The sequence below is a fragment of the Pan paniscus genome, chromosome 2, assembly GCF_029289425.2.
Source record: "Pan paniscus chromosome 2, NHGRI_mPanPan1-v2.0_pri, whole genome shotgun sequence".
In the NCBI taxonomy this organism is placed as follows: Eukaryota; Metazoa; Chordata; class Mammalia; order Primates; family Hominidae; genus Pan; species Pan paniscus.
The window spans coordinates 60766779-60788382 of NC_085926.1; the positions used below are offsets into that span (position 1 = coordinate 60766779).

Sequence of the window (21604 nt, forward strand, 5' to 3'; positions counted from 1 at the left end):
CAGTTTTTGCCCATTCAGTATGATATTGGCTGTGGTTTTATCATAGATGACTCTTATTATTTAGAGGTATGTTCTTCAGTGCCTAGTTTCTTGAAGTTTTTTTATCATGAAGGGATGTTGGATTATAGCAAAAGCTTTTTCTACATCTAGTGAGATGATTCTAAGACTTTTTAAAAATCCTATTTATGTGGTGAATCACATTTTTATTTGCTCATGTTGAACCAAATTTGCATGCCAGAATGAAGCCTACTTGATCATGATAAATTAACTTTTTGATGTGCTGTTGAATTTGGTTTGCTAGTATTATGTTCAGGATTTTTGCCTCTATGTTCATCAGGGATATTGGCCTGTTGATTTCTTTTTTTCATTGTGTGTTTGTCAGGTTTGGTATCAGGGTGATGCACAGAATGAGTTTGGGAGGAGTTGCTCCTCTTCAATTTTTTGGAATAGTTCAGTAGAATTGTACCAGCTCTTCTTTGTACATCAGGTAGAATTTTGCTATGACACTGCTACATTTTAATTAGTGATTAGTCCACTGACATTTAGTCTGATTACTGATATGGTTGCATTTAGAGCTGCAAGTTTATTACATGTTTTCTGTTTGCTCCTCCACTTGTTGTTTTTCTTTTTCTTCCCTCTGCAACCTTTGGATCATTTTTTTTTTAGTTTAGGATTCTATTTTATCTTTGGATTTTCAGTGGTTTTTCTAGGAATTAAAACATATATTCCCGATCTTTCACAGTCTACTTAGATTTAATTTTATACTATCTCATATAAAATTGGAAAACCTTGCCACTGTATAAATCCATTTGCCACTGCCTCCATTCTTTATGCTATAAAGTCATATGGATTACATCTGTACATATTACATTATAAACACCACAAGACAATGTTACAATTTTTGCTTTAACAGGTCCTGTGTAGTTAAAGATCTTATCATGAAAAACTAGTCTTTTATATTTACAATTTCCAAAATTTTTTCATTCCTTCTTGAAGACTTAAGATTCCATCTGGTGTTATCTCACTTTAGCCTGAACAATCTTTCCTTTAGCATTTCTGTGGGGCAGGTCTGCTAATAATAAATGCTCTTAGTTTCATTTTATCTGAAAATGTACTAATTTGCCTTTACTCACAAAGGATATTTTCGCTACACATAGAATTCTGGATTAACAGTGTTTTGCTTTTTTTTCCCCCCTTGTTTGTACTTTAAAAACATCATTTCACTTTTTCTGGCCTTTATAAATTCTGATGAGAAGTCATTGTTCATTTAAAGCACTGTTCCACCAAAGATACTGTGCCATTTTTCTCTGGCTACTATCAAGATTCTCTCTTTATTGTTGGTCCTCATCAGTTGGAATATGACGTACCTATGCACAGTTTTCTTCAAATGTATCCCATTTGGGGTTCACTGCATTTCTTGATCTATGCACTTATGTATTTCACCAAATTTGAAAATTTGGGCCCATTATTTCTTCAAATATTTTGTTCTGTTTCATTCTCTTTCTCTTCTCCTTCTGAGACTCCAATTACATGTAAGCTAGACATTTTAATTTCTGTTACACAGGTCCCTGAGTCTCTGTTTATTTTTTCTATTCAGTCGTTTTAAGTCTTTTTTTCTGTCTGTTCTTCCAAAAGAAAATTTCTATGGATCTATCTTTAAGTTCACTAACATTTTCCTTTGTTTCCTCCAGTTGCTGTAAGTATACTCAATGAGTTTTTATTTCAAATACTGTATTTTTCAGTTTCAGGATTTCTATTTGGTTCTTTTTGCAGTTTCTGTTTACTACCTTCTTATTCATTATGAGTTTATTTTCCTATTATTTGTGGAGCATGGTTAAGATAGCCACTTTAAAATCTTTGTTAATTCCCACATTTGGCTCGTCTTGGAATTGGTCTCAGATAATTGCTTTTTGTCTTCAGAATGAGTCACATTTTATTGTGTTTCCATATAGCATGTAATTTGGGGTTGTATGATATGCAAGTATTGATGTTATTGTGTGAAGAGCTTCAATCCTGTTATAGTTTTCTGAAGGGTATTGATTTATTTGTTTTAGCAGTCAATTAGTTATACTCAAATTCAAAACTATCCCTTGGATAGCAGCTCGAATCTCAGTTCAGTTCTTTTATCTTTGTGATAATTTGTGTCTGCTCCATCAAGAACATACACATGACATATACCTCAGAATTACATGACGTGATCTCACTTGGAATTTTATCAAGTGCATATTCATCTACAATTCTTACTTCTTCTTAATATAATGATTTACTATTATGAAATGTTCTCCTTCATCTCTGGTAACTCTTTTTGTCTGAAAGTTTAGTTTGTCTCATATTAATAAATACAGGGGTCAACCAGAAATTTTGGTAGTGTTTATATACAGATTTGGGAGCTTCCCCTCTCTGCCTCTCTTCTTTCCAAGATTCTGAATTCATTTTCCTGTGGCTATGATTGCCTTGAACCCTGTTCTTTGGGTCTTCAAACCAAAAACACTGTGAGTTTTCTATTGGAGGATGGCCACCCAAAGTGACATTAATTTTAGCCTGTTCTCACTCTAAAAGTTGTAAAATGGGAAACTCACTCTGGACTGATCTGTGCTTCCAAATTTTGAATTTCAGCTCCCCTCCAGAATCTGTCTGCTTATTTTTATTCTCTAGTGCTTCCAGGTAATTTCTTTTTTCTTTTCTTTTTTTTTTTTTTTTTTTTTGGTCTTTTGATACTTTATAGTTGATATCTGTGAGAATTTCGGATCCAGTAGAACTTACTTAGCCATACTGGAAATGGAAACAAGTAAAAACATTTAGGAAACATTCCTTTGCATTTCCTAACACCTCTCCTCAAAATACTTAACCTCCGTCCATTCCCTCATTTAGTGACATTTGAGTTTGGTTTTAAGTAGAAATAGAAGCCAGGCTCAGGGCTTCCTTGATCATCTTGCCAAGTACATGAGAAGACTTGGAATGAAAACACAGCATAAAGTTAAATGATAGAATGATAGAACATCAATCAATTCTAGCTCTTAGACTGGTGGCATTTAATCTCAAAGCAATGAGGCTTATACAGAATCATGACTACCAGTGATTATCTACATGGTACTTTGCCACGTTATTTTACCTTATTTCTTTGGTCTCAGATATCTCTAAATCCTGCCTCATTGAAAACTGCAATAGATAATATGCCACGAGAAACAGAATACTGAAAATCCTAAAATGCCAACCCAGAGTTGGTAATTGCACAATTCCTTCTAATCATAATCATTATGGCTTCCACTTCTTGAAAGCTTCTGTATACCAGCCACCTTGCTAACCACTTTACATTAATTGTCAGTTAATCCTTCACAACTATTCTTTGAGCAGTTCCCATAACTAGCTTCATTTTACGGAGGAAGAAACCAGAGTTCCGAGAGGTTGAGTTCACTAAGAGCACACAGCAAACAGTAGAACTCTGAGTCAGTCTTTTTAAAGAGAAGAAATAGCAAAGGGGTTTTGGAGACATCAGGCACATACTCTTTACTATTAGGAGAGAAAATAGAAGTCTTTCTAGGAGTAAGTAGGGTTTCTAATACTTAAATAGTCTACAGTCCTTTTTATCAGTAATTATTGATATTAAAATGCCACCCTTCCAGAAACAATATATTTTATATTGACAGCTTTTATGTTTAAAAAGAACCTTCTAGCCGGGAGTGACGGCTCACGCCTGTAATCCCTGCACTTTGGGTGGCTGAGGTGGGTGGATCACTTGAGGTCAGGGGTTCAAGACCAGCCTGGCCAACACGGTAAAACCCCATCTCTACTAAAAATACAAAAATTAGGTGGGCCTGGTGGCGGGTGCTTGTAATCCCAGCTACTTGGGAGGCTGAGGCACAAAAATTGCTTAAACCCAGGAGGTAGGGGTTGCGGTTAGCTGAGATCACACCATTGTACTCCAGCCTGGGCGACAGCGAGACTCCATCTCAAAAAAGAAAGCCCTCCTTCAGGGCTTAAAACACTAACCCAAACAATAACAAAAGGATCAAATAATTATATGTAAAGGCTCATATGAAAAGGCACATAACACCAGTGCTCCATTTTACATCATTTCATTTACTGCCTTTAAACTTTGTTTTCCAGGTAAACCATATAAACAGGCAGGTGACCTGCCAGAGAAAAATCTGGCACATTAGGAAGTAAAGATGCCTGCCTCTCCCACGACAAGATTCAGCAATGTCTCACAGTTCTACAACTCTAGGGCCAATCCTGCCCAACTTTGCAAATTTTGCATAAACCATGGGTTTCAAGTGACTGTGGAATGAGAGGGAAAGGGAAGGCAGCACGAAGGATAAGCAGGCTGACATTGTAAAGTGGATACAGGAAACTGGGACGTAACTGGAAGCAGGAAAAGGAATATAGTATCTTTGTGTTCTGGTACATAGGATTATTCAATATACATATTTATTTTACATGTTAAATTGTCTGAGACCCGGAAATGAGAGATACTGTTAAAGGAGTAAAGATGAGATGAGGTAACAGAAAAGGAGAGGAGTAAATATGAGTCCTAAGGAGGGGTTACATGAGCACAGTCCCCTGACGACATGCTAGAGATTACCAGATTAGTGCATTGCTCCTACTTTCTTGCTGTTATTATTATTATTATGGTTTTTTTTTTGGCAGGGTCTCACTCTGTCGCCTAGGCTGGAGTGCAATGGCACGATCTTAGCTCACTGCAACCTCCACCTCCCAGGTTCAAGTGATTCTCCTGCCTCAGCCTCCTGAGTAGCTGGGATTACAGACACCTGCTACCACATCCGGCTAATTTTTGTATTTTTGGTAGAGACGAAGTTTCACCATGTTGGCCAGGCTGGTCTCAAACTCCTGACCTCAAGTGATCCACCTACCTCGGCCTCCCAAAGTGCTGGGATTACAGGCCCTTTGCTGCTATTTTTAAAAATACATATTCAACATATCCGGTGAAATCATTCAAAGATGCATACAGATAAGTGATTATTTTACTCTAACGTAAAGCCTCTTTGTAAGACCTACCCTTCACTGTCTGTCCCAGCATATGCCCTAGGACTTCCTCTGACCATGAACAGTACCATGCCACTGAAGGAGATCTGTTTCAACAGAGCCTCCTCCTGCTGCTCCTAACTTTATTTCCATTCCACTAGCATTCTCAAAGTCATGCAAAACATAACAACCTGACTTTATAACTGTTTAACCTTACTCTTTACACGTAAAAATTATTAAATATGTGTAACTGCTGGGGGGAGGATAATATAATGGCATGTCAGTCAGGTAACAGGTAAGCTACATTTCATGGAAAAGAAGGGGAATGCTTTCTTCAGAAAGTGAAGTCATCATTCTTTTATTTAACTGACATAATATTTGTACCCCAATTTTTAAAATGGCAGCTACAAATAGAAGTCGAAAGAGGGTAAATTCTCCAAGGGAATCTAGCCCTGAAATTTTACCATTTTAAAAGTTCTATTTTACATGTACATAGGAACATTACTACTATTATAAGGATACTCATAGCAGGTCAATTATTTCAAACTCTTTGAAAAAAAAATCAAAATTAAGTAAACCTACCTTTCAGAAGACTGCTACCTCTTCGGAGTCCTCAGTGGCAGGATGCACAGAGCTTTTATAGAGGGTCTAAGCAGGCGGGTATTCCTAGGATACCTACACCAAGGACAAGAAATTCAGATGATTATTTCAGCAGTGATCCAGATGGCTCTAGGTACAATTTCATTAGGAACGTTCACCATGAATACTGAGCATTGCCACACAGGTATTGTTAAAAAGGCAGAATGAAGGTACACATATGTGATTTTTGCAGGCATTGTCATTAATCTGTACATGGGAGACTGTGGCTCAAAATGGTGTAAGTGGTTCATACATGATCACACAAGAAAAGGGGCAGAACTATGCCTTAATTATTCATTTCTGATTCCTAGTCCAGGGTTGTTTCAGCCACATCATCTGATCCTCCTCAAGAACTGGAAAGTCCTGGCACTGGGGCTTTCCATTTTGCAAAAAGATGAGGCTGACCCGTGAGTCTGGTGGGAAGAGTCTTTCTCTGGTTTTCTGGTGGTCTATGCCAAGTCATCTGCCTGAAGCGTCCTGTGTGGGCCAGTTTACTCACTTTCCTTGGAAAGTCTGGTGTCCACAGAATCTGAAGGAATCTGACAAGCAAAGGAACATGGGTTTTTTTGGTCCCACTGGCCTGAGTTTGAATCCTAGTAATGTGTTTACTACTTCTGTGTCCTATGTAGCTGCTCAACTTCACTGAGCCTCACTTTGCATCTCTATCAAACAGGTATAATAATATTTGAAGGGTACATTTATGATGAGGATTTTTTTTTTTCTAAATGAGAATACAGTATCAAGCACAGTTTCTGGCACATGTTAGATGCTAGGGCAAAGTGAAAGCCCCATGACCCACCTTACTTGCAGGGATAACCCCAAAGTGAACAAGTGACAGGGAGGCTATTGAGACCTTGCTGCTCATAAATCACTCAATGACAATGCACTAATCCCCCAACTGGCTGGTTCCTCACTGCTGTAACCTCTACCTCTGGGTTTCCTTCATGTACACTTCTTTGAAATAAAAATATCGTAAACACCAATTCATTCCCTAGGATCTCATTTAGAGGTAATCGTTTCCTTTTTTAATCTAATAATCCTGGTCTACATCATGTTACATAGTCAGCTCAATGTAGTAATTGAAAGCAGATGATCATTCATTTAACAAGTATTTATTGAGATTCTACTAAGGTGTCAGGCACTATTCTCTATAGCAGTGAACATAATAGTCCAAGATCAGGCCATCATGCTGCCTACCTTCTGGTAGAGGAGACAAACAAACAAAATGCATATGTAAAATACATGATTGGTTAAACAGTTCTAAGGACTCTGGAGAAACACAAAGTAGGAAGGGAGATGGTGAGTACTATGGGTTGAATTCTGTTCCCCCAACCCCTCCCCATCAGGAAAAAAGATATGTTGAAGTCCTAACCCTCAGTACTGAGAATGTGACCTTATTTGGTAATAGGATTGATACAGATATAATTATTTAAGTTAAGATGAAGTCATACTGGGGTTCGGTGGCCAGGCCTCTCATCCAATATGATTGGATATAAGAGGATGACCACGTGAAGACACAGAGACACGGGGGGAAGGAACGCCATGTGAGAACAAAGGCAGAGATTGGAGTTACGTAGCTGCAAGCCAAGGATTGCCAGCAAATCACTAGAAGTTAGGAAGAGGCAAAGAAAGATTCCCCTGCAGATTTCAGAGGGAGCATGGCCCTGGTGACACTTTGATTTCAGACTTGTAGCCTCCAGAAATATGACACAATAAATTTCGGTTGTTTTAAGCCACTCAGTATATGGTACTTAGTTACTGCCACCCTGGGAAATCAATACAGTGTGATTGGGGAGATTGTTGCATTTTTGAGCAAGGAGATCAGGAAAGCTCTCACTGAAAAGGTAATGTCTCAGGGAAGATTTGAGGTGCAGGGGACAGCCATGATTATGGCTCTGGATGAAGAAATTCTAGGCAGAGGGAACAGAAAGTACAAACCTCCCAGACAGGTGCATGTTTGTATGTTAGAACAGCAGGGAGGCCAGTGTGGCTGGAATAGCCAGGGGAGAGTGGCAGGAAACCAGGTCAGAGTGATGACAAGGAGCTGGAGGGTGCTAGACCTTATGGGCCACTCTAAGAACTTAGGCTTTTACTTGGAGCAAGGTGGGAAGCCATTGCCTACTTCTGAGCAGAGGTGAACCAAGATCTGACTTACATTTTAATAAGCTCTCTCTGGCTATTCGGTAAGAATAAACTGAAGAACAAGGCCACTTAGGAGGCTCCTGCAGTTATCCTGGTGAATAAAGGTGCTAGCCAGGTAGCACACAGGAGAGTGAAAACTGATCAGTCCTATGCAAAATATTTTGAAAGCAGATCCAAAAGGATTTGCAATAGATTGCAGGTAGAGATACGCCTGACTTCTTGATAGTACATAGAATTAAATTAGAAACCGTAACAACTTAACTGTACTGATCATCTGAATAAATTATCTTCTCAAATGCCAGACCAGCCAAAGATATTAGCAACATGTTTAACAGACAGGGAATAAGTAATCAGAATATATAAGGAACTCCTAAAATCAACAAAAAGAAAAAGGTAAACAAATAAATATTTTTTTAAATCGTGATTCAAAGAAGGAACAATGGACCATGGACATAAGAAAAGCAGCTCAACCTCACCGATATGGTTTGGCTGTGTCCCCACCCAAGTCTCACCTTGAATTGTAACTCCCACAATTCCCATGTGTCATGGGAGGAACCTGGTGGGAGGTAATTCAATCATGGGGGTGGGTCTCTCCCATGCTGTTCTCATGAAAGTGAATAAGTCTCGAGAGATCTGATGGTTTAAAACATGGAAGTCTCTCTGCATAAGCTCTCTATTTGTCTGCTGCCATCCCTGTAAGATGTGACTTGCTCCTCCTTGCCTTCCACCATGATTGTGAGGCCACCCCAGCTACATGGAACTGTAAGTCCATTAAACTTCTTTCTGTTGTAAATTGCCCAGTCTCCAGTATGTCTTTATCAGCAGCATGAAAACTGACTAATACTCTCACTAAACATGAGGAAAATGAAAATGAAAATAATGGGATTCTACTTTATTTCTATCAGACTAGTTAATATGAAAAAGACTGACACAATTCAGTGTTGTCCAAGATACGAGAAAAAATAGCATATTATTCTAGTTTACTTCCAGCGGAATCATGAACTGGTATATTATTCTATTGAGCAATTTTACTGTATTATCAAAAGTGACACTACACATATGCCATGGCATAGTAACTCTTCTTGGGGGGTATACCAGGGCTAAGAAACATACATATAAGGGGACATATATTAAATCAGTATAACAAAACTTGGAAATGACCTAAAAGTCACCCTTAAAGGCAAATCAGTAAATAAAATATGCTATATTTATATGATTAAAGGACATATGGCTGTTAAAAAGAATAGATTGGTTTTATAGGCATCAGTGTGGATGTTTCATAAATGTCATGGGCAGAAAAGCAACACAAAGGAAAATGTTAACATACAAACACAATAGTATGTATTCATTGTAGGTCGGGGTCCCCAACCGCCAGGCAGCAGACCAGTACCAGTCTGTGGCCTGTTAGGAACCAGACCACACAGCAGGAGGTGAGTGGTGGGCAAGCGAGCATTACCACCTGAGCTCCACCTCCTGTCAGATCAGCGGGGACATTAGGTTCTCATAGGAGCAGGAACCCTAGTGTGAACTGTGCATGCGAGGGATCTAGGCTGCCTGCTCCTTATGATGAGACCCTAACGCCCGATGATCTGAGGTGGAACAGTTTCATCCCAAAACCATACCCCCCACCTCCCCATCCATGGAAAAATTATCTTCCACAAAACCAGTCCCTGGTGCCAAAAAGTTGGGGACTGCTGCTGTGGATACACATATATGTATGTAAAAGTATAAACAATGGACTAGTCAAATACATCCCAAATTTATGGTAGGGAATTTTAGGCAGGGGTACAGGCAGCAAAGAAAGTGGAGGGTGGAGGGAAGGACAGGACATTATTGGTGAAAATGATTTGGTTTTATCAATAACTTCTTTAAAAAGGAAAAAAACAACGCTGGAAGCAAATCTGACCAAACAAAAACAGATACTCGTTTTGGGATAGTGAGAGTACACATGATCATTACACTAGTTTTTGTGCTCATCTGTGCTTTTTTGTTTTCTGGGAGTAAAGAAAGGAGGAAAGGGAGGGAGGGATGAATGGAAGGAAGGAAGGAAGGAAGGAAGGAAGGAAGGAAGGAAGGAAGGAAGGAAGGAAAGAAGGAAGGAAGGGAGTTACCAGTTCTGGACTGCACTTAAGCTAATCGCTAATCATAGATGGGGATAGATGAGGTTAGTTTTTTTTGTTTTGTTTTGTTTCGTTTTTTTTTGAGATGGACTTTCACACTTGTTGCCCAGGCTGAAGTGCAATGGCACAATCTCGGCTCACTGCAATCTCTGCCTCCCAGGTTCAAGCGATTCTCCTGCCTCAGCCTCCCAAGTAGCTGGGATTACAGGCGTGCACCACTACGCCTGGCTAATTTTGTATTTTTAGTAGAGACGGGGTTTCTCCATGTTGGTCAGGCTGGTCGAGGTTAGTTTTTTAAGGATGAAACTCAAAACTATGTTTTAATAATCAGCGTGACCATTGGTGATTCCTAGCAGACTGTCTCAGCGTGGAGGGCTGAATTTCAGTTCAGCCCGCAGAGGGAACCATCTGTCGTTTGGAATGACAAGGAGCTCTCTGCCAGGGGAACACCAGAACACCAGAAGCAGCCATGGTCTTCACTGCATCCCCACTGGCCCTGGAACCACCAACACTACAGGACACAGGAACACACATTTACAGACAAAGTAAACCAAGAGTACACCATGGACATCTTTTCAACCTTTTTAAAAGCACATTGCAATTTTCTAGAATCAAGGGAACAATATGCTTGATTAGTTCTTCAGCAGATTTGGCAATTTTGCTTGTCATATTTCTCTCTTTAAAGCAAGTTGGTCGTTAACCTTCCATGTTCTAGGACTTGAGATTAGGTTTTCCCCCCACAAAATGAAAACTTTGCTTAAAAAAAAAAGAGTTTGCTTTAGGATAATTCATTTTTGCTGCTAATAACTGCAAGATCCTCTTTGAGCCAAGGAGGTCATTCTTGAAAGGGGCTAGAATTGTGAAGAATGTTCCTTCTCTTCCTGGAGAGAGAGTCTGTAAAGGCAAAAAAGTTTGCAGGAAAGTTCAGTAATCATGAAGTGAAAGCCCAAAGTGACCTGAATACTTCCTCCTGGGTCAATAGTGTATGTTTAAAAAGAAACAACCAAACCTTCAAAGAAAAATCTGGCCATCCCCAAAATCCAATACATGAAACTAGAAGGCAGGAGGCACCAGTAGAATGCTGGATTTGCTTTCATTGCTTGGCCTCCATCACAGTTACAATAGTTGCATATCATCCTTTTGTACGTGTCATCCTAAAAATGGGATTTGGATTGGTTTCTAACAATAAAACGAGCAAGGTAGAAAAGGAATATTATGAATAAGTTACCAATGTAAATATGCTATTTTGCACCTTTGAATTTGAGTGTCGATAAACATGATTCCACACATGGAAATTAGACTTTTCAGAGCTACTACACTGAATCATTTAATTTGTCTGAGTAAGTACTTATAATAATGTGGCTGCTCTGCACCGCAATAAACATCGGGTTTTCAAATGAACAAATGAAGTATGTGATACTCCTTATAAATGGAACTGCAGCAAAGGGCGTTCAGCTAGGGGGCTGTGCACTAAAATGGGATGGGTGATAAGAACATCTCTCTCCAGCTCCACTGATAGTGAAAGGAAAGAATCATATGGCCTCTGCTGCTACATTTTCTGTTCCTGGACAGAAGCAAGGCTGAAGCCTCACTGTGAAATGATGGGGGACTGTTGCTATTTTGGGTTGTCACAGGGTAACTTGTCACACTACTCAGGACACATGAGGACAGATAATTCCGTTCCTCCAGATTGTGGACTTGAGAATGCTTTAGTAAAATAGCATAGGGATATATTTTGGTTAGTGGTTAAGGACATGGGTTTGAATCCTGGGCTCTACCAACCAAACAGGTGCATGATTGTACCCAAGTAATCATCAGTCTTCTCCATGCTCATTTTCCTATTTGGTAAAATAAGGATAATAACTTTGGCTTTCTCATTAAGTTATTAGGGGGATTCAGTGAGATAATTTATGTAAAGAACCTGGCACATGATTAGAATTCACCTTTTTTATCATCATTATCATTGTCATCATTATTATATTTAACCTTACTTTCATTTTAATCCATTATTCAATTTTCCTTCAAAGCTCACTAAAAGCACAACTCACTACATTGTTTAGTAATTAATTACTTTTGTTCATTTAACAAAGTATTTATACTTTGTTATATGTGCCAGGCACATATGCTAGGGGCTAGGGTACAAAGGTGATCTAATCCTCCTGGAAGCTATTGGAGGAGATGGGCATGAGTCAAAGGCTCCCATAGGAAGTGAAACCTTTGAAACTCAGGGAATAGGTCTAAAAGAAAGGAGCAGACTAGGCCTGGTGGCTCATGCCTGTAATCCAAGTACGTTGGGAGGTGAGGTGGGTGGATCACCTGAGGTCAGGAGTTCGAGACCAGCCTGACCAACATGGCAAAAACCCATCTCTACTAAAAATACAAAAATTAGCCAGGCATGGTGGCGGGCGCCTGTAATCCCAGCCACTTGGGAGACTGAGGCAGGAGATTCAGTTCAACCCGGGAGGCAGAGGTTGCAGTGAGCCGAGATCGTGCCACTGCACTCCAGCCTGGGCAACAAAAGTGAAATGGTGTCTCAAAACAAACAAACAAACAAACAAACAAAAACAAAGGAGCAGATCACTCTAAGAGATACTAAAACAAAGGAACTTAAGTTAAACCTGAGACCTGAAGGATGAGAAGGAGGAGAACAAGGGATGGAATGATGGCTTTCTTGAGAGAGACACAACAATATTCAAAGGCATGGAGTATACAGCACTTTATCATTGTTATCAAAAGTCATTGCAAAATGATCTATTGAATAGCTCAATTAAATCTAACAACTATGTGACAAGCACCTACTATGAGCCAAGCACTGTGCCAAACTCTAGAAACACCATAGTAAAGACAGATATGATCCATGCCTGCACCCTTACCGCCCAACACCTACTCCTATGTTTGAAAACCACACCAAAGTCAATATTTACTTTGTAACCAGTAAATTACCCCTCTGGGTTTGATCACAGAGAGATTTCACCGCATGGAAAAACTGGAATGCTTTCTCTGGTCAGACAAGGAATGTTACATAAGCCAAATAATTCCCTTTCTTCTTAGTTGCTGGATATCTACAACCAAATTTAGTTTATTCCATGGGCCTACCAACTTATACTACTAAAGATGGTCATGTTTCTCTTTCATTATTAATTGTTCTATTATTTGTAGACTACCTTTAATTTAGTAAACAGCCTCAAATTATTTGGAAAGTTATTAGAAGAGGAGAAAAAAGTAAAAGAAAACAAGGAAAAGAGATCTCAAGTTTCTTGAGATCTGGGAATTGTCCAATGTGCTTTCTGTAGTATTCGTGGTACCTAACATGGTGCTGGATGGAAAGCATTTAATAACTTCTGATTGTCAGATGGATGAAGAATATAAAGCTTTCCTGGTTCAACTTGGGCTCCATTAGAAGGAGGGAAGAACTGAAACTCGGTAGACCAGAATATGCCTCCCCACAACATCCTTCTTTAGCATAAGGATTATTTTGAGCTGATTATTTTGAGAGACTGCAGCTACAGGAGAAGATCTGAAAACAGAATAGAAGTTACCTTTTTGTAAAAGGATTTTACATCTATAAAGGAAATTTCTACTCATAAGGGTGTCTCCCTTTCTGTACCAGGAAGAGAAGGATGACCAAATCACTAGAGACTCTTACCAATGGAGAAGACACCAACTTAAATCTGCATAACAAACCTTACTCATGTTTACCATACTTTTCCTGGGCATCCCTCCACAACTGACTATCCCCCATACCCTTCTTTTTTTTCTTTCAGTGGACAATGGTATTTGAGCCTGATCTCAAAGCCACCTCTTTGAGATTTATTCATATCTCTGGGTATCTTCCACGTGTACATGAGATACACATATTTTTAACTTCTGTTTGTTTTTCTCTTGTTTCTGGGTCTATCCCAACCTAAGGACCATAAAGGGTAAAGAGAAAATTATTTTTCCTTCCCTACACTTACTTTTCTCTAGTCTCCAGGTTCAGAGGAAAGAACTCAAAAAAGTGGCTGAAAAGTTTAGCATGATTTTCATTGTAAAGCAGCCCAATAACCAAACAGAAGCACCACATAAACCAAAAGAAGAGAGTGGTAAGTGAAAAATATAAGGTACCATTAGAGATTTCTCTCAGGGAATAAGATTCTTGTAACAAAATATTTACCTTTCTTATTCTGGTGCTAGTAAAAATAAGAGAAATGTCACAGTTTTAATTAATGTCTAAGCAACAGGGAAAAATATTAAGCTACTTTATGACAAAATGGAAATATATTTGTAATTCTATATCCTAATGTTCTCTCAGTTATTTTGGAAAAACTATTAGTCCTTTGGTTTCTTCTACATTAGGAGAGCAAAAAGCTATAATATGGCCTATCTGGCTAACTATCGGGAATCAGAGAAATCAATTTAAAAGAAATTTGGAAGACACCTACATTATCAATATTAGAGCAAAGTAGAGATCTGCCTTGTTCACAGCAAAGCAATCCAATTCACACACACACACACAAAACAAATGTTGCATTTATGGAAGTATTAAAACATCTCATCCTTGTCCTTAGCTTAACATATTAATGAGAATTTCTGAATTAATCTCCAATCGTGAACTGTGTCTAGGTGTGATATAAGGGCAGTAAATACTGCGCAGCTTGCTTCAGGCATGTTTTATGACAGATTCTCTGACAGATAGAAAATCTTTAAGATTAAATTATTTCTGTATTTTCCTAAGAAACTCATCAGTACTAACAAGCATACCACTTCCCCAACTAGTTGATAAACAGAAAAGAAAATATTATTAAGTGATGGCACTTGAGGAAATAGTTAAAAGGAGAAACTCAGAACATAAGATTGTGATTATATATAATGAGGAGATTCTCAAAATGGCACAGAAAGGAAAGGAACGAGTTGAAGCTTAAAAACATATGTTTTTAGGAGGTAAGTTACTCCATAAAGCAATTACTAAAATGTGAGAGTTCTTCTCATGGTTCTCAACCTTATACTCTGAAAGAGAACTTCTTATAATGCAAGACTAAGAGAGCCAATTACTTCAGCACCAAGGTACATCCTAAATCTCTGGACTTGGCAGTTCAAAAAAACTCTTGGAAAATGTTCTCCTAAAATCTTCACTAACACCCCTGACTTTATAAATGTAGACTCTAAAAGGATGAATAAAAACTAACCAATTAGATAGCAAAATGGAGAAGAGAGAGCACTGAATAAAAAGACCTGCCAGAGTTCCGGTTGTACCTCTGCCACCAGCTTCAGACTTAGTTCATATTTACAATAAAACCATAATCATAAAAATTAATAATTATGGAACACTTAGTATGCCAAGAACTTTTCATATATTATCTAATTTAATCATCCTAACAACCTATGAGGGAGACACCACATAAGAGAAAAGCAGTTGAAGAGTTTGTCCAAGACCACCCAGCTGCTCTGAGTGATGGGTTAGGATTCAAACACGATCTTTTTGGACCCCAGAGCCCAACCCTTAACCACTCACTCTGCAGACAAGTTCAGAAACCTCCTAGGATGATCTAAAAGGCTTCTTTCAGCAATAGGGCGCTAAGATTTATGAGACATGATTGTATAATGGAAAAGAAATCTCAGATTTTTGAAGTGACTTTGTAGCCCAGTTGAGCAGCTTCTTCTCTAAGCCTCAGAATCTTAGATAACAACACTACTTACCTTACAAGCTGGCCTAAGGATCAGAGATAATACTAGAGCCCTTAGCCCCAAGTAATAATAATAATAATAGGCAGCATTTATGTAATGCTCATTATGTGCTGGGCACCATCTAAACATTTTTTTCCCCACATTAAAGTATGCAATCTTCACAATGACCTTAAAAGTACTATTATTTTGTACTTTTTATCTAATTGTATAAGAATACAATTAGATAAAAAGAAAAAAAAAGAGTTCTATTGTTTTGATTCCTGTTTTACCAATGAGGAAACAGAGGCAAAGAGAGTTAAATTACTTGACCTAAATCACAGTTACTAAGTTGCAGATCTTGGATTCTGATCCAGACAGAACGACTCACTGGACAACCCAAAACATATTGGAGGCACTCCTACTGATACATAAAGAACCTCCTTGCCATGCCCAATGTCTGTGTCACTCTCACCCAAAGTAACAAATTTAACATAAACTTGGGAGGATGAAATACATAGGGATGCCCAGATAACCTGCCTACTGTCATTCTGCAGATCGTGCCTTTAAAAAAACCAATTTCAATAGACACCAGCAAGAAAGAGATACATCAGGTATGTCAGACATGTGTGGTCACAACTATTTTTTCTCCTTCCTGGCTAATCACTCCCTTTGTGTTGATAACGTGCTGCTTTAAATCAATTAAAAAAAAAAAAAAAAGCACAGAGGCACCATAAAAGTCATTTTTCCTGTTTTCAATCTGGAAGAAATTCAGTCTCTTATTCATTTTAAAAACTATTTTAATAATAGCTTTTACTTAACCCAATATATCAAAAATATTATTTCAACATGTTAATAAAAGTTGATAAGAGATTTTACGCTAAGCATTCAAAATTCAGAGTGTACTTTACATTTAAGGCCCATCTCAAATCAGACTAACCTGATTAGTCTGAATGCTCAGTAGCCATATATGTTGCTAGTGGCTACCATATTAGACAACACAGTTCTAGAAAGATTGGCTTAGAAAAGCCCTGGTTGTTGATATTTATAGGTCTCTTTCCTTGGGCTGGTCAAATTCCCCAGAAAGATATCTTTCAATCTCCTGCCTTAGGGGTATAAGCCTGGGTGCCATTGTTCTGAGATTTAAGTATGGGAAAGAGCAGAAGCCCCATCATATTGTCTTTCACTTAAGCCCCAATTTTCATCATTATACCCATCCTCAGCTATGCATGGTGACTCCAATCACGAGCCCTGTAGTTGGTCCAACCCCTCCAGTCTTCCTCCTGGGGAAGTAGGGAGGGAGGCAGTTGGGAGAGGCAGTTCCCAGGCTATGCGGGTTGGGCAAGAACTCTGGGGACTGATTAGCAGTTATTTGTCATTCTTTCAATGTTCTTTTAATATTCCTTCATTCCCACTTTCATACATGTACAGTGCCATGAATTCCTGACACGTTCTAGAATCTCAGTTTAGATTTTACCGTTTCTCTCCCCTTTTAAATCAGTCCCTGGCCTTTTAAGGCAGCTTCTACAATTGTATTCTGTGACCTTCTCCTCTATGATTTTTGTTCATATTCCCCTCCCCTTTTTTAACTAACATTTTTTATTTGAAATAATTGTAGACTCACATGAAGGTTGTAAGAAAAAATACAGAGAAGGTCCATATGCCCCTTATCCAATTCCCTTCAATGGTAACATCTTGGAAAGCTATTACACAGTAACACAACCAAGATATTGACAATGACACAGTCAAAACACAGAATGTGTCCATCCCAGGGATCCTCTTGTTGCTCTTTAATAGCCACACCCACTTCCCTCCCACTCCACCCCTTCTTAAATTTTAACAACAAATCTGTACTCCATTTATATAACTTTTTCATTTGAAAAATGTTATACAAGTGGAGTCGTACAGTGTGTAATCTTTTGGTATTGTGTTTTTTTCCCCTTTAATCTATTCCCTGAAGATTCAGTCAAGTAGTTTCATGTATTAATAATTCATTGCTGAGTAGTATTCGATGGTATGGATGGACCACAGTTTGCTTAACCATTCACCCAATAAAGGACATCTGAGTTGTGTCCAGTTTGGGGCTATTACAGATAAAGCTCTGTGAAAATTCATGTATGGGTTTTGGTGTGAACATAAGCTTTTGTTTACTTGGGATAAATGCCCAGGAGTATGATAAGTGCATGTTTAATTTTGTAAGAAACTGCCAAACCATTTTCTAGAGTGGCTATAACATTTTACATTCCCACCAGTAACATAATTTCTCTGCATCCTCACCAGAATTTGTTGTTATCATTATCTTTTATTTTAGTTATTTCAATATGTTCATAGTGATAACTCATTGTGGTTTTGATTTGCATTTCCCTGATGGTTAAATAATGTTGAACATCTTTTCATGTGCTTATTTACCATCTGTATAACCTCTTCAGTAAAATGTCTGGCCATGACTTTTACCTATTTTCTAATTAAGTTGCTTGGATTTTTTACTGTTGAGTTTGAAAATTCTTTATATATTCTAAATACTAGTCCTTTGTCAGATATGTAGTTTGCAAATACTTTCTTCCAGCCTGTAGTTATTCTTTTCATTCTCTTAAAAGGGTCTTAGGCCGGGCGTGGTGGCTCACACCTGTAATACCAGCATTTGGGAGGCCGAGGAGGGTGGATCTTTTGAGGTCAGGAGTTTGAGACCTGGCCAACACGGCAAAAGCCAGTCTGAACTAAAAAGAAAAAAAAAATACAAAACTTAGCCAGCCACAGTGGCATGCACCTGTAGTCCCAGCTATTCCAGAGCCTCAGGCAGGAGAATTGCTTGAACCTGGGAGGCAGAAGTTGCAGTGAGCCAAGACTGTACCACTGCCCTCCAGCTTGGGGAACTGAGTGAGACACTGTCTCAAAAAAGAAAAGAAAAGAAAAAAAAAAAAAACTCTTTCACGGTGCAAAAGCAAAAGTTTTAATTCTGATATAGTCCAATATATCACCAATATATCATTTTTTTCCTGTTATGGATTGTGTTTATGTCAAATCTAAGAACTCTTTCCCTAGCCAGAGATTCCAAAGATTTTTCTCTAATGCCTTCTCCTTCTAAAAGAAGGGTTCTTTATTCTGCTCCATTGATCTGTGTTTCTGTCACTCCATGGATAGCCACATAGTAACTATGCAATACTTCTTGAAACTGAGTAGACTGATTGCTCCCACTTTATTATTTCTTTATCAAAATTGTTTTAGCTACTCTAGTTCCTTTGTTTCTGTATAAATTTTAGAATAATCTCATCTATATATGAAAAAAATCATACTGAGATTTTTGATAGGAACTGCTTTAAACCTGTGTATCAATTTGGGAAGAATCGGTATCTTTACTATGCTGTGACTTTCAAATCATGAACACAACATTTTTCTCCATTTATTTACATTTTTAAAATTTATTTCATCAACATTATATAGTTTTCAACAAACAAGTTTTATAAATGTTTTATTGGATTTATATAAGTATTTCATATTTTTGAGCTAAGGCAAATTGTACTATATTTTTAAAATTTGTGTCCACAGATTCATTGCTAGTATAAAGAAATACAATTGATAATTTAAATGTTTATCTCATATCCTGCCACCTTAATGAACTCAATTATTAGTTTTTCATTTGTTTGCTTGAGATAGGGTCTCACTCTGCCACCCAGGTTGGAGTGCAGTGGCACACAGGTATTGGCACAAACACAACCGTCTGTAGCCTCAACCTCCTGAGCTTCAGCCATCCTCCTGCCTCAGCCTCCTAAGTAGCTGGGATGACAGGCATACACCACCAGGCCTGGTTCATTTGTTGTTGTTGAGGACAGATGAGGTCTCTCCATATTTCCCAGGCTGGTCTTGAACTAGGCTCCAGCAATCCTCCTGCCTCGGCCTCCCATCGTGTTGGGATGACAGTCATCAGTCACTACACCCAGCCACTTACTAGTTTTAAGAGTTGGTTTTGTGTTTTTTCGTCTTTGTAGATCACTTAGGGTTTTCTGTGTAGAAAATCATGTCATCAGCAAATATTAACAGTTTTCTTTCTTTCCATCTGTATGCCTTTTATTTCCCTTTCTTGCCTTACTGCATTGATTAGAACTTCCTGCACTATATTGAATAGGAGTGGTAGAACCAGCCTTGCACTGCTGGACTAGACTCCAATTTGTCATGGTATATTATTCTTTTAGCCTGAATCCTGTTTGTTAATATTTTGTTAAGGATTGTTGTGTCTCTATTTGTGACAGTTATTGGTATATATTTCTCTTTTTTGCACTGTTTTTTCTGTTTTTCATATCTGAGTAATACCAGCTTCCTAAAATGAATTGCGAAGTGTTCTCTCCTATTTTCTGGAAGAGACTGTATAAAACTCCTATTAATTATTCTTTAAATGTTTGGTAAAATTCTCCAGTGAGGCCATCTGGGCCTAAATATTTATTTTCAGGGAGTTTTTAAACGATTAATTCAATTTTTAATAGTTATGGGCTTTTAAATATTATGTATTTCATGATAGGTGAATGGTAGGAATTTGTGTTTTTGAGGAAGTGGCCCATTTCATCTAAGTTGTCAAATTTATGTGTGTAGAGTTGTTCATGGCATTTCTTTATTATCCTTTTGATGTCTACAGGGTCAATAGTGATATCTCCTCTTTCATTCCTGATACTGTAACCAAATGCAGGTCCAGATGCCCACTGTTTACAGAGTCCAGTTAACAAGAGTGAGGTCTAGTAGAAAGAAAGTCATTTTACTAAAACCAGTAAAGGGGAAATGGTCAGATTCCCGCCCAAAGCAATCACTTTGATTTTGGGGGAAGGCAGGGGTTTAAAAAGGGAAAACTTGATAAGGAAGGCATTCAAGAATTGTACTAAGTATAATATCTGTGTGTCTTGTTCTGGTAGCTATCTTGGGTCTCAGTCTACCTGGATGGTGAGTCAAGACATCTGGGAATATCTTTACTTCCCCTTTATTCCTGAGGATATTTTCACGGGCTGTAGGACACTGCTTTGATTGTTGATTATTATTTCATTCAGGACTTTGAATGCTTTAAGTTCCTGAGCAGCCATGGCCAGGTTTTTAACTAGCCACTTTGAAGTAATCTCTGGAATTTTGCAGCTGGGTCTCCAAGCTTATTCCGCCTGTCTCAAGATTAGCCCCTGGAACTTCTAAGAAGGCACAGTAATTAGATACTAGTATATAGTTAGACAAATGTGAAGGGAGTATATATGGTGAAAAAGGGAGGGATGTGTAGCCTATTGCTAGGCAAGGCTTCTGCAGTTTTTCAAGGTTGTATCTTGAAAACCAAGAGAAGAGAAAAAAATGTTTTAAAATGCATTTGGAAGTTAAGTTGCCTAGTTACAATATTGGTAATTTGTGTCTTTTCTCTTTTCTTTGTCAGTCTTGCTAGACTGTCAGTTTTATTAACCTTTTCAAAGAACCAGCTACTCTTGTTTTCCTTTGATTAAAGTTTGCATGATACATCTTTTCCCATTATTTTACTTTCGTCTATTGTTATATTGAAAGTGAGCTTCTCATAGACAGAATATAGTTGGGTCATATTTTTTAAACAATCCTGCTAATAATCTCTTCCCTGTATTATAAGTGGTATATTTCGACCATTTAACTTTAATGTAATTATTGATATTTTAGAATTTACACTGCCATTTTATTTTTTGTTTGTTTTCTGTTTGTTCTCTTTGTGGTTTTCTGTTTTCTTTTCCCAGACTTCTTATAAGCTATTTGAACACTTTTTGGAATTCTGTTTTGATTTATCTAAAGTGTCTTTCAGTGCATTTCTGTATATAATTTTTTAAAGGTTTCTCTAGGTATTACTTTATATATTTATAACTAAACAGTTTACTGGTGTCATCATTTTACCAGTTTGAGTAACATATAGAAACCCTATCTCCCCACTTTGCATCCCTTTATCTTCCCCATTTATAATATAATTATCTTAAATACTTCCTCTACATGCATTTACATCCACATCAGAATACTGCAATTTTTGCTTCAACCTTCAAACACAATTTAGAGCTCTCAAGAGTACAAATGTTTTTGCTATGTTTTTTTCTTCCTTTCTGATG

At 38.0% G+C, this 21604-nt stretch overlaps 1 protein-coding gene across 9 annotated transcripts in view; it reads right to left on the reverse strand.

Annotated features, from left to right (window-relative positions):
• The window catches only part of FHIT (fragile histidine triad diadenosine triphosphatase), a 1503390-nt gene that overhangs the window by 1071162 nt on the left and 410624 nt on the right, over positions 1–21604 (reverse strand). For all 9 annotated transcript variants that reach the window (XM_034956786.3, XM_063602792.1, XM_034956787.2 and 6 more), the window contains one exon: positions 5566–5658. The gene's annotated coding sequence lies outside the window, so the exon portion shown is untranslated. The remainder of the gene's footprint in view (positions 1–5565; positions 5659–21604) is intronic.